This window comes from Salmo salar, chromosome ssa13 (genome assembly GCF_905237065.1).
Source record: "Salmo salar chromosome ssa13, Ssal_v3.1, whole genome shotgun sequence".
Lineage (NCBI taxonomy): Eukaryota > Metazoa > Chordata > Actinopteri > Salmoniformes > Salmonidae > Salmo > Salmo salar.
The window spans coordinates 92,019,567-92,029,305 of NC_059454.1; the positions used below are offsets into that span (position 1 = coordinate 92,019,567).

A 9,739-nucleotide genomic window follows, 5' to 3' on the forward strand; every position below is an offset into this window, starting at 1 on the left:
ACTGTTATTTATGTTGCTACAGCTTTACTGTTATTTATGTTGCTACAGCTTTACTGCTGTTGTTGATGGTGATGATTATTTAATTTACACTTTTTTTATTCAGGATAGCACACTGACATCACAGAATCTATTTTTCAAATAAGACAATGATGATGATATTTACATCTAAATATGACTGAAATATGACTATGCATATTCCAACCTTGAAAGGGTTTTAAGGGCATCAGGTTAATCAGTAATAAGGAGGCACTTTAGCCACTCTGTGGCAGCAGGGTTGAAGAGACTCCTGACCTGCCCCCCCCCCCACACACACACACTCTCTCTCTCTCTCCTTTCATGTGGTTTACGTGACAGGCCATTACAGTCACCCTGTCTCTGGAGACACACACACATGCTCAGTATTCCAGCCAATGTTCAAGGATTCTTCAAAGCATCAGGAGCCCGAGAAAACCACAGAGGTAGGACTGAGGTGCCCAAGCATCGACCGGTTGAAGAACAGAGAACCAGCAGCCAGCAGTCTCAGACAGACAGAAAGAGAGAGACAGACAGACTACTACTGTTCGGAGCCACTGCACGCAACACAATCAACCATCTCCTCAACACAGCACACCCTGCACACACTTTAACATGTATTCCCTTTACATATGATGTAAAGTTGACATCCAGTTCCCACAGTGATATACAGTAAGTGCTTATTAAAACACATTACACACATACATAATTGAGACATTTTCTATTATATAATTCACATTCATAGATGTGTAGTTAAATACTTTTTTTTTCACCAGATATTTTAACAGGCATAACTTTTTGGGGGGCTGGCTATCCTATGTTACAGAAAAATCTCCTACCCCCTTCTTTTCTCACGTGTGAATGCAAAAGCCAGCGAGCACTAATGAAAGCACTGTAATGTTATTTTATATGAGATTCTCTCCTATATGATCCAAAGAGTAATCATGCACCTGGGATGGTACGGTGCCATTAAATGCACAGTGGGATTCTCCTTCTTTTCTCTTTACTTACAGATACAGGCTATACTGTCCACAATTATGGAATTCCTCACAAATTCCAAACCAGGACCCTCCATTCAATAACTGAGAGCAAAATGTTGAATATAAACATTGAGACCGTTATATCTCCTTTATAATGAGTCTAGCACCATGTCAATGTGTCTACAACAGGAAACTACTGATAGTGACTTCTGAGGAGCATGTTTACAACAGCAGTTTTGTTTTCATAAGGTTAGCCATTAGCTCTGTTGAAGGTCACTGAATAAGTATCCTCTCAGGGTTTCGTTCATTTACTCTCGCAGCTCCTCTGAACCTTTTTACTGATTCATGGAAACATCAATGTTCATCGCAGCACCGAGAGAGTGCCTGTGATGCAGGAACATTTGTTTGTCTCAAGTTGTAATGTTCATTCACCCATCACTGTGGAACCAAATCCTTTACAAATAGTTACAGTACTGAGAAGTTGAAAGCAGAGAGCTAAGCCATCAACTGTAAAAGTGTTACTGTTTTTGACAGGTCTAAAGTGCATTGATCTACAGTATATCTGTCAATACTAATCAAACTCAAAAGTACAACATAAAATACTAATATAATTCAATAGACATAGCAGAGTTTCAAGGTTGTAAATTCTTGCTTTTGTGTCTTTCCTGGACATGATTTGTGTACTCTGTTTATAGGTTCAGGGGGTGAAGGCAATTCCACAAAGTCAACTGGAGGCATACAGTATATTAAAATTGCATGAACATTTGAATTGAAGTGTTTTGATAACACAGAGCAAGAAATCACAGTATTGAATTCAAACATATGGTATAGCAACTAATTCTAGGTCTTGAATGGAAGATTAATCGTGCAATATTGTATATTGATAAACGTATTCAGTGGTTTAAAGAAGGACACTGGCAATGCTTTGGTACCTGTGCACTTATGGTTGTATCTTTCAGAAAAATACTGTGGATGAAAGTTCATGGTGGCAAGAGCTTAAAAAGTATGTCCTCTTCTTTAAGAAGTTCTCTTTGCCTTTCATAGAGGTGATTACCTTGATATTTAAACCCAATACACTTCCTGGACTGTTACATAACAGTTTTGAAGATAAGTCAAGAAGTAGGCTAGCACCTCCATTAGAACTGTATATAGCGTTTTTTCTCCAAGTTATTATTCCTGGTTAAAATGATTCACTTTAGACATGTTCGTAGAGACTTTAACTAGGGGTCAATGCCGGCTTGAGCTTTCTCCAAACACAGGTGACCTTGAGGCCTTTTGAATAGACAGCACTGTGATGTTCTGAAGAGCATAGCCATCTAAAAAGCGGAGACAGTACAGGTGCATCTAAGCTGGGACCGAGAGACTGAAAAACAACTTCTAGCTCCAGTTCATCAGACTGTTAAACAGTCACCGCTACACTCTCAGAAAAAAAGGTGTTATCTAGAACCTAAAAGGGTTCTTCGGCTGTCCCCGTAGGAGAACGCTCTGAAAAACCCTTTTGGTTCCAGGTAGAACCTTTTTAGGTTCCATGTATAACAGAGGGTTTTAAATGGAACCCACAAGGGTTCTACCTGGAACCAAAAAGGGTTCTCCTACGCAGACATCCGATGAACCCTTTTGGAACCCTTTTTTCTAAGAGCGTAGCCGGCCTCCGCCCTGTAAACTGCCCTGAACTTTAGTCACTGTTAATAGCCGACTACCACCCATTACTCAACCCTGCACCTCAGAAGTGTGCTCTTCATGGATGAATTCTGGTTTCAACTGTACCGGGCAGATGGCAGACAGAGTGTATGGAGTCGTGTGGGTGAGCGGTTTGCTAAAGTCAACGTTGTGAACATGGTGGTGGTGGGATTATTGTATGGACAGGCATAAACTATGGACAATGAACACAATTGGATTTTATGGATGGCAAGTTGAATGCACAGAGATACCGTGACAAGATTCTGAGGCCCATTGTTGTGCCATTCATCCGCCGCCATCACCTCATGTTTCAGTTTGATAATGCACGGCCCCATGTCACAAGGATCTGTTCACAATTCCTTGAATCTTGAAATGTCCCAGTTCTTCCATGGCCTGCATACTCACCTGACATGTCAACCATTGAGCATGTTTGGGATGCTCTGGATCAACTTCTACGACAGCGTGTTCCAGTTCCCGCCAATATTCAGCAACTTTGCACAGCCATTGAAGAGGAGTGGGACAACATTCCACAGGCCACAATCAACAGCCTGATCAACTCTATGCAAAGGAGATGTGTCACGCTCCATGAGGCAAATGGTGGTCACATCAGATACTGACTCGTGTTCTGATCCACGCCCCTACCTGTTTTTAAAGGTATCTGTGACCAACCAACTAACACTCTCAAACACGTAGATCCCCTGAACGAATCTCACTTTCCAGCCCACACTCTCAAACTCATAGATCCCCTGAACGCAGCTCACTCTCCAAATACCAATCACCTGAATTCTGATCACCTGTTCAACACACCTGTATGTCATTTACACACACTATTTAGTTCAGTTCTTTGCGCCCCATCATTGTGAGGTATTGTTTGTTTTGATACACATTTCTATTCGGAGCACTGGTTTTTCCTGTATTAGTCCTCCTTTGTATCATAGTTTTGGCCATCCTCACTAACGACGCCATTTTGTCTATTCTCTGCCTGTACTTTTGCCTCGGATTTCCTGTCATCAACCTCTTGCCTGATCTCCCGGACTACGTTACTAGCCTTTTCCCTGCCTGTACTGTTGCCCTTTTGGACCCCGTTTATGACCTTCTGCCTGCCCCTGGACCCAGCTACCTGCCTCCTGAGGTGGTCCTTTACAAATAAACACCTGCTGCGTCCTGCGCTTGAAACCAGCTCTCTGTCTCCCATCGTATTCATTACATTAAGAGCGTTGACGGGCAAAGCTCAACTTCTCCGCTGTAAACAGCCCTGGCTACCACAAGCGGAACCGTGCACATGCGCAGATACTGTGTGTGACTGAGTAAAAGCAACGTCTTGCATCTCACCCATCTCAATATCTGTGGTGCTGCTCGTGGTAACTTCATTTAGCTGAATCTACCTTTAAAATACATTTCATGTTAATTCAATTGAGTTTTATTTTGCTATTTGTGCACTACTGTCTGCAATTTTTGCCTCAATATATTTGATGATGTGTAGCCTAACGTGTGAAATAATGTGTCAAATCTTGATTTAGTGCATTATTATAGGTTAAGCATTAGAATAAGTCACCCCAATATTTGTAGCCATATTGGTGACAATATCTCACAAAGAGCTGATCCGTTATCAGTATTGTGGAATAATTCCAATCTTAAAGTAAGATTTGAAAGGGAGAACGCTGATCCACGATCAGCGCTGCCTTTCTATTGATCACATAATAATCTACACAGAATCTTAAAAGCCATTGATCACTTGCACCATGTACTTTATTGTAATCGCAACTGCAATCCAGGTAATTTGGTTGTGCTGTTAGATGAAGCAGAGTGATAACACATTAAGTTGTTGTATAAATAAACAAAATCGTATTCCCATTTGAACTTTGTTGTGATTTCAAATGGTTGAAAGCTCAGTGATAACACATTGGGAATCAACAAACTGGCTGTCTTTTTGAGTGGGTGAAAATAGGTTAGAATCTCATTGATCAAAGTACAGTATCTACCAAATATTACAGAATCCTTCACGTTGAAATGACATGGTGTTCCCAGTGGGATGTTACATCTTCAGCCGTTGTAGGAAAGATGCAGCATTAAAACACTGATAAGCTTAAATTCAATGACTATTGGGAAACTGGGTCCAGAACAGTCCTACCACCTTTCATCCTGACCTCCCTCCCAGGGGCCGCAGCAATGCGCACAGGAATGTGAGTTTCTGTCCACCCTTCTCTCTGTTTTGTCTCTCATAACCAGCTGGAGTCCCTGACTGAGCCTGGATCCCCCCTTTTTTTGCTGCACTTCCAGTTAGTGGGGGAAAAAAACAGGGAGTAATTTAATTTCTAGCTCGATTGGTTTTGTGATGCTCTGCTCACATTTGTCTGTGTCTGTACAGATGTAGGATCTTAGTTTGACTACTATTTTGTCCATGAGAATTTTCCTGAACAGCAGGAAATGCAAACTGTATTCAAGATTTAAAAAGGCTTATAAAGTTTGTAATTTCCACTTTAAAATGTCAGACTTGATTTGCCCTAACAAAGGATGTATCAACCACTACAAAACATTATTGTTCACATTTCCTGTCGCTGCAGGATTATTCTCCTGCTGTAGCAAACTGACTCAAATGAAGATCCTACATCTGTATGTAATGAGTTAACAGCATGCCATACGCTGGCTGGGTGTTGTAGGATGTTGTTTGACTTGCTCTATTGAATTCATATCAGTTTTTCATGATTCAATTGCATAGTTCAATGAATTGAGGAAAGGTAACTAAAAGGGCCAAATTCAATTTACGATTTTATTGTAATTTTTATTTCCTGATTAAGGAAATCTTGTGCACTTCTGTGGACTCTACTTTGTATGCTTGGCTGATAAGCTCATTATTGGTCTGTGACGATGGAAACAACCTATCACTTTACAATCACTAAAGAATAATGGCCTGATCAAACGGATGTCCTTGTTTTCATTTTCAATATGATGTCTATTCAACAGTCCCTTTAGTCCCATAGTCCCTTTGTATCATACACCAATTAGGCATCATTTTAAGAGTCTTTGTGCTAGCTTTTATCTCTTAATTATCCCATGTTCAAATAACTCAATTAGTCATATCTATCCTCGAATAGCACAGTAAATCCTGATGCATTGCATTCTCAATTTAGATGGGCAAATTTGTCTCCCTCAGATACTTACCTTAATTTGTGCCTAATACTTTACCAAAAGCCTACTGTTTGCCTCTCGGAAGACATCAGGTGATTGAACAGAGTCAATATTTCCAAAGGTTACTCCACATTCCTCAGCTCACTCAGTCCTGGGATGTGGACTAGGATTCTGTCAAAATGTAAAGGATTTATTGCCAGTAACAAATGCTCTGCCTAACAACTGAGTAGAATGCCATTTCAAACTAATTAGATGGAAAGACAAGGCCAGCTTGTCAAAGGCTTATATTAACTGTTGCAACAAACAAACTCGCAGGCCAGGGCATGGGAACAAAGAATATATTTTCCCAGTAAATACTATTAGATTTTTCTTTAGTGTAGATTAAGTTGCCAAACTACATTTTCTATATCAACCAATTTGAAAAATACTAATTTAGTCTCAGTTTTTCATAACCTGTTAATAATGTAACAGTGCACTGTTCTATGACTACAACATTATTAGAAAACATTCACCATTGCAAATATTCAGCTTATATGTTCTCAATTAGGAGAATGTTTGCCGAATGTATTGATTTGTGGGACATCGTGGACTGAGGTTCCTATGTGAGAAAACATTAGTTACTAATGTGTCATGTGTGTCAACTATCCTGCTTTGATGCTTTAAACATGCTTCTAACCCTGCTGGTGTCCCCCATGACTGATATGTATTCTCCATTCCTCAAACAAGGCAGTTCACACCGAGGACATGTTGCAGTTCACACCGAGAACATGTTGCAGTTCACACCGAGGACAACTGGGACTCCTTCATCTGAGCAGAACCTTGGAAGAAGAAACACTGCAGTGACCGCCATGGAGACCTCTACACCTTTCTTAGCTGCCTACAATACCTACAAGGGTGTCTGCAGGTTGTTATAAATACCTGCCCAAATTATTCTCCAGTCCATAGAGAAAGTCTTCAACACAATCCCAAGCTGCTTAAGACTCTGAGTATACAGGACCCGTCTCCAAAATCTAATGGGGCTACTGGAATCCATATAAAGCACGCCACATATAATACAACCGGAAGGCTGCTGAATCTGAAATGCTTTAAAACATGGCCAAGAATAGACTGTAACTCCTCTGCCCACATTTTGGAAGATACTGGATGGACATCTAGAACATGCAGTAAGGTGTCGGGGAATCAGATTAGACCAACATTGATTGGACAATGATTATGAAAGATAACAGATAGATTGAATGGATATGCAGACCTTATTATATGATTATCACAAGACATGCTTCCACATTGTTTTCTGCATGTGGAGTTCTGAATGCATACAACATTATTTGTATTTCTTTCATTCAGCTAGTGTTTCTAACTTGCATGATTCAGTAGGTAAGACTTAATTTAGAACACAAGTTTCCCTACTCCACAGACAAACAAGCCGTTTCAAAGGCAAAATGCTAGCCCTGAGTCTCAGTGGAACTGAGCCGGTACCGAGAGACTGCACATCTCACCTCAACCGTACAGACTGTATTCACTCTGTCTGCTCAGATGAAGTAAATAACCTCTAAACTGTCTGGCTGGGTAGAAAATGAATTGTATTCTTGGTTCAGCATTATTTCTTGTTATAGTCAGTATCGAAATATAATTACAGTGGAACACCCACACAGTCTGACATTTTATTGTTACCTAACCCACCATTACGATGTGCCCTTTGCCGCCTTGGAAAAAACAACAGCAAAACACCACCTTTTGAAATAAAGGCAGTAAATAATTGAAGTCACTATATCTGCACATTTCCACTAAATCTCTAGCAGCACCTAGAGGTCATTGAGGCATTACATCACCTGCGTCACGCTGCCTTGGACCAGACATGTGAAATACATGTGGTGTGTGATAACAATCAAGATTTGTCTGGGACTATGTGAGGTCAAGCACCCTTTATAATTGGCCTCTAACAAACTGGTGTAGAGAGAGCGTATCCATGTAAAGGGCGCAACCAGGAAATGGTACAGTCATATTCTTTAGGCTACAGTGGAGGCTCCTCAAAGGGAAGGACCATCCTCCTCAGTGAATTTCTAAAACATTTAAAGTTATCCTTTTTAGATACAACTACACTAAATATATTCCGGAGGACCTCCTCCAACCTATCAGAGATCTTGCAGCATGAACTGACATGTTGTCCATCCAATCAATGGATCAGAGAATGAATCTAGTCCTGAAAGTATAAGCTACAGCTAACTAGCACTGCAGTACATAAAATGTGGTGAGTAGTAGACTCAAAGAGAGAGAAAGACAATAGTTGAACAGTTTTGAACCCATTTAATTTCTGAGAGAGAGAGAGAGATATGTGGTTGTATTTTTTTAAACTTTCACTTAGCTAGCAAATGCAGCTAGCTAGTTTAGCCTACTCAAACACCTGGCTCAAACAGAGAGTGATGCAATGTCAGCTAACTGGCTATGGCTATCCAACACCGGAACTCTTCCAAGTCAATGTAAGCTTTTGGTATTATTACTTTATTGCCACAGGGGCCCGCCAGTGTAAATGCTAAACTGCTGCATGATTGTAGCAGGTTTACTAACACTTTAGTTCTAGAATTTCTAGTTGACTATGTAGGCTGTCGGTCATGATATGAAGGTTTGGCTTAGAAAGTTTGTTTTGCCTGGTCACAGACAGCTTATGTGTTGTGTCCATAAGTCCATAAGCAAACGGAAAAGGTGAGAAGAGGAGAGCCCATAGATAGTTGCGATAAGGAATTATATATCAAATCAAATTTTATTTGTCACATGCGCCGAATACAACAGGTGTAGGTAGACCTGACAGTGAAATGCTTACTTACAAGCCCTTAACCAACAATGCAGTTTTAAGAAAATACCTAAAAAAAGTAAGAGATAAGAATAACAAATAATTAATGTGCAGCAGTAAATAACAATAGCGGGGCTATATACAGGGGGTACCGGTACGGAGTCAATGTGCAGGGGCACCGGTGTCGAGGTAATTGAGGTAATATGTACATGCAGGTAGAGTTATTAAAGTGACTATGCATAGATAATAACAGAGCTAACTAAAAAGCAGCCTTCGCAAATGGAGGATGGCTTTCACTTCAGCAGTAATACATTTATGAACTTCTTTGAGGAAAAGATCATGATCATTAGAAAGCAAATTACAGACTCCTCTTTAAATCTGGGTATTCCTCCAAAGCTCCATTGTCCTGAGTCTACACAACTCTGCCAGGACCTAGGATCAAGGGAGATACTAAAGTGTTTTAGTACTATATCTCTTGACACAATGATGAAAATAATCATGGCCTCCAAACCCTCAAGCTGTATACTGGACCCTATTCCAACTAAACTACTGAAAGAGCTGCTTCCTGTGCTTGGCCCTCCTATGTTGAACATAATAAACGGCTCTCTAACCACCGGATGTGTACCAAGCTCACTAAAAGTGGCAGTAATAAAGCCTCTCTTGAAAAAGCCGAATCTTGATCCAGAAATTATAAAATACTATCGGCCTATATCGAATCTTCCATTCCTCTCAAAAATTTTAGAAAAAGCTGTTGCACAGCAACTCACTGCCTTCCTGAAGACAAACAATGTATACGAAACGCTTCAGTCTGGTTTTAGACCCCATCATAGCACTGAGACTGCACTTGTGAAGGTGGTAAATGACCTTTTAATGACGTCAGACCGAGGCTCTGCATCTGTCCTCGTGCTCCTAGATCTTAGTGCCGCTTTTGATACCATCGATCACCACATTCTTTTGGAGAGATTAGAAACCCAAATTGGTCTACATGGACAAGTTCTGGCCTGGTTTATATCTTATCTGTCAGAAAGATATCAGTTTGTCTCTGTGAATGGTTTGTCCTCTGACAAATCAATTGTAAATTTCGGTGTTCCTCAAGGTTCCGTTTTAGGACCACTATTGTTTTCACTATATATTTTACCTCTTGGGGATG

General features: G+C 40.5%; 1 long non-coding RNA gene across 1 annotated transcript; it reads left to right on the forward strand.

The window, feature by feature from the left end:
- The first annotated feature begins 353 nt into the window (after positions 1-353).
- LOC123726096 (uncharacterized) lies at positions 354-7,562 on the forward strand. The gene is made up of 2 exons (XR_006758392.1): positions 354-684; positions 6,528-7,562. It is a non-coding gene; the product is annotated as an uncharacterized lncRNA (long non-coding RNA).
- The last annotated feature ends 2,177 nt before the right edge of the window (positions 7,563-9,739 follow it).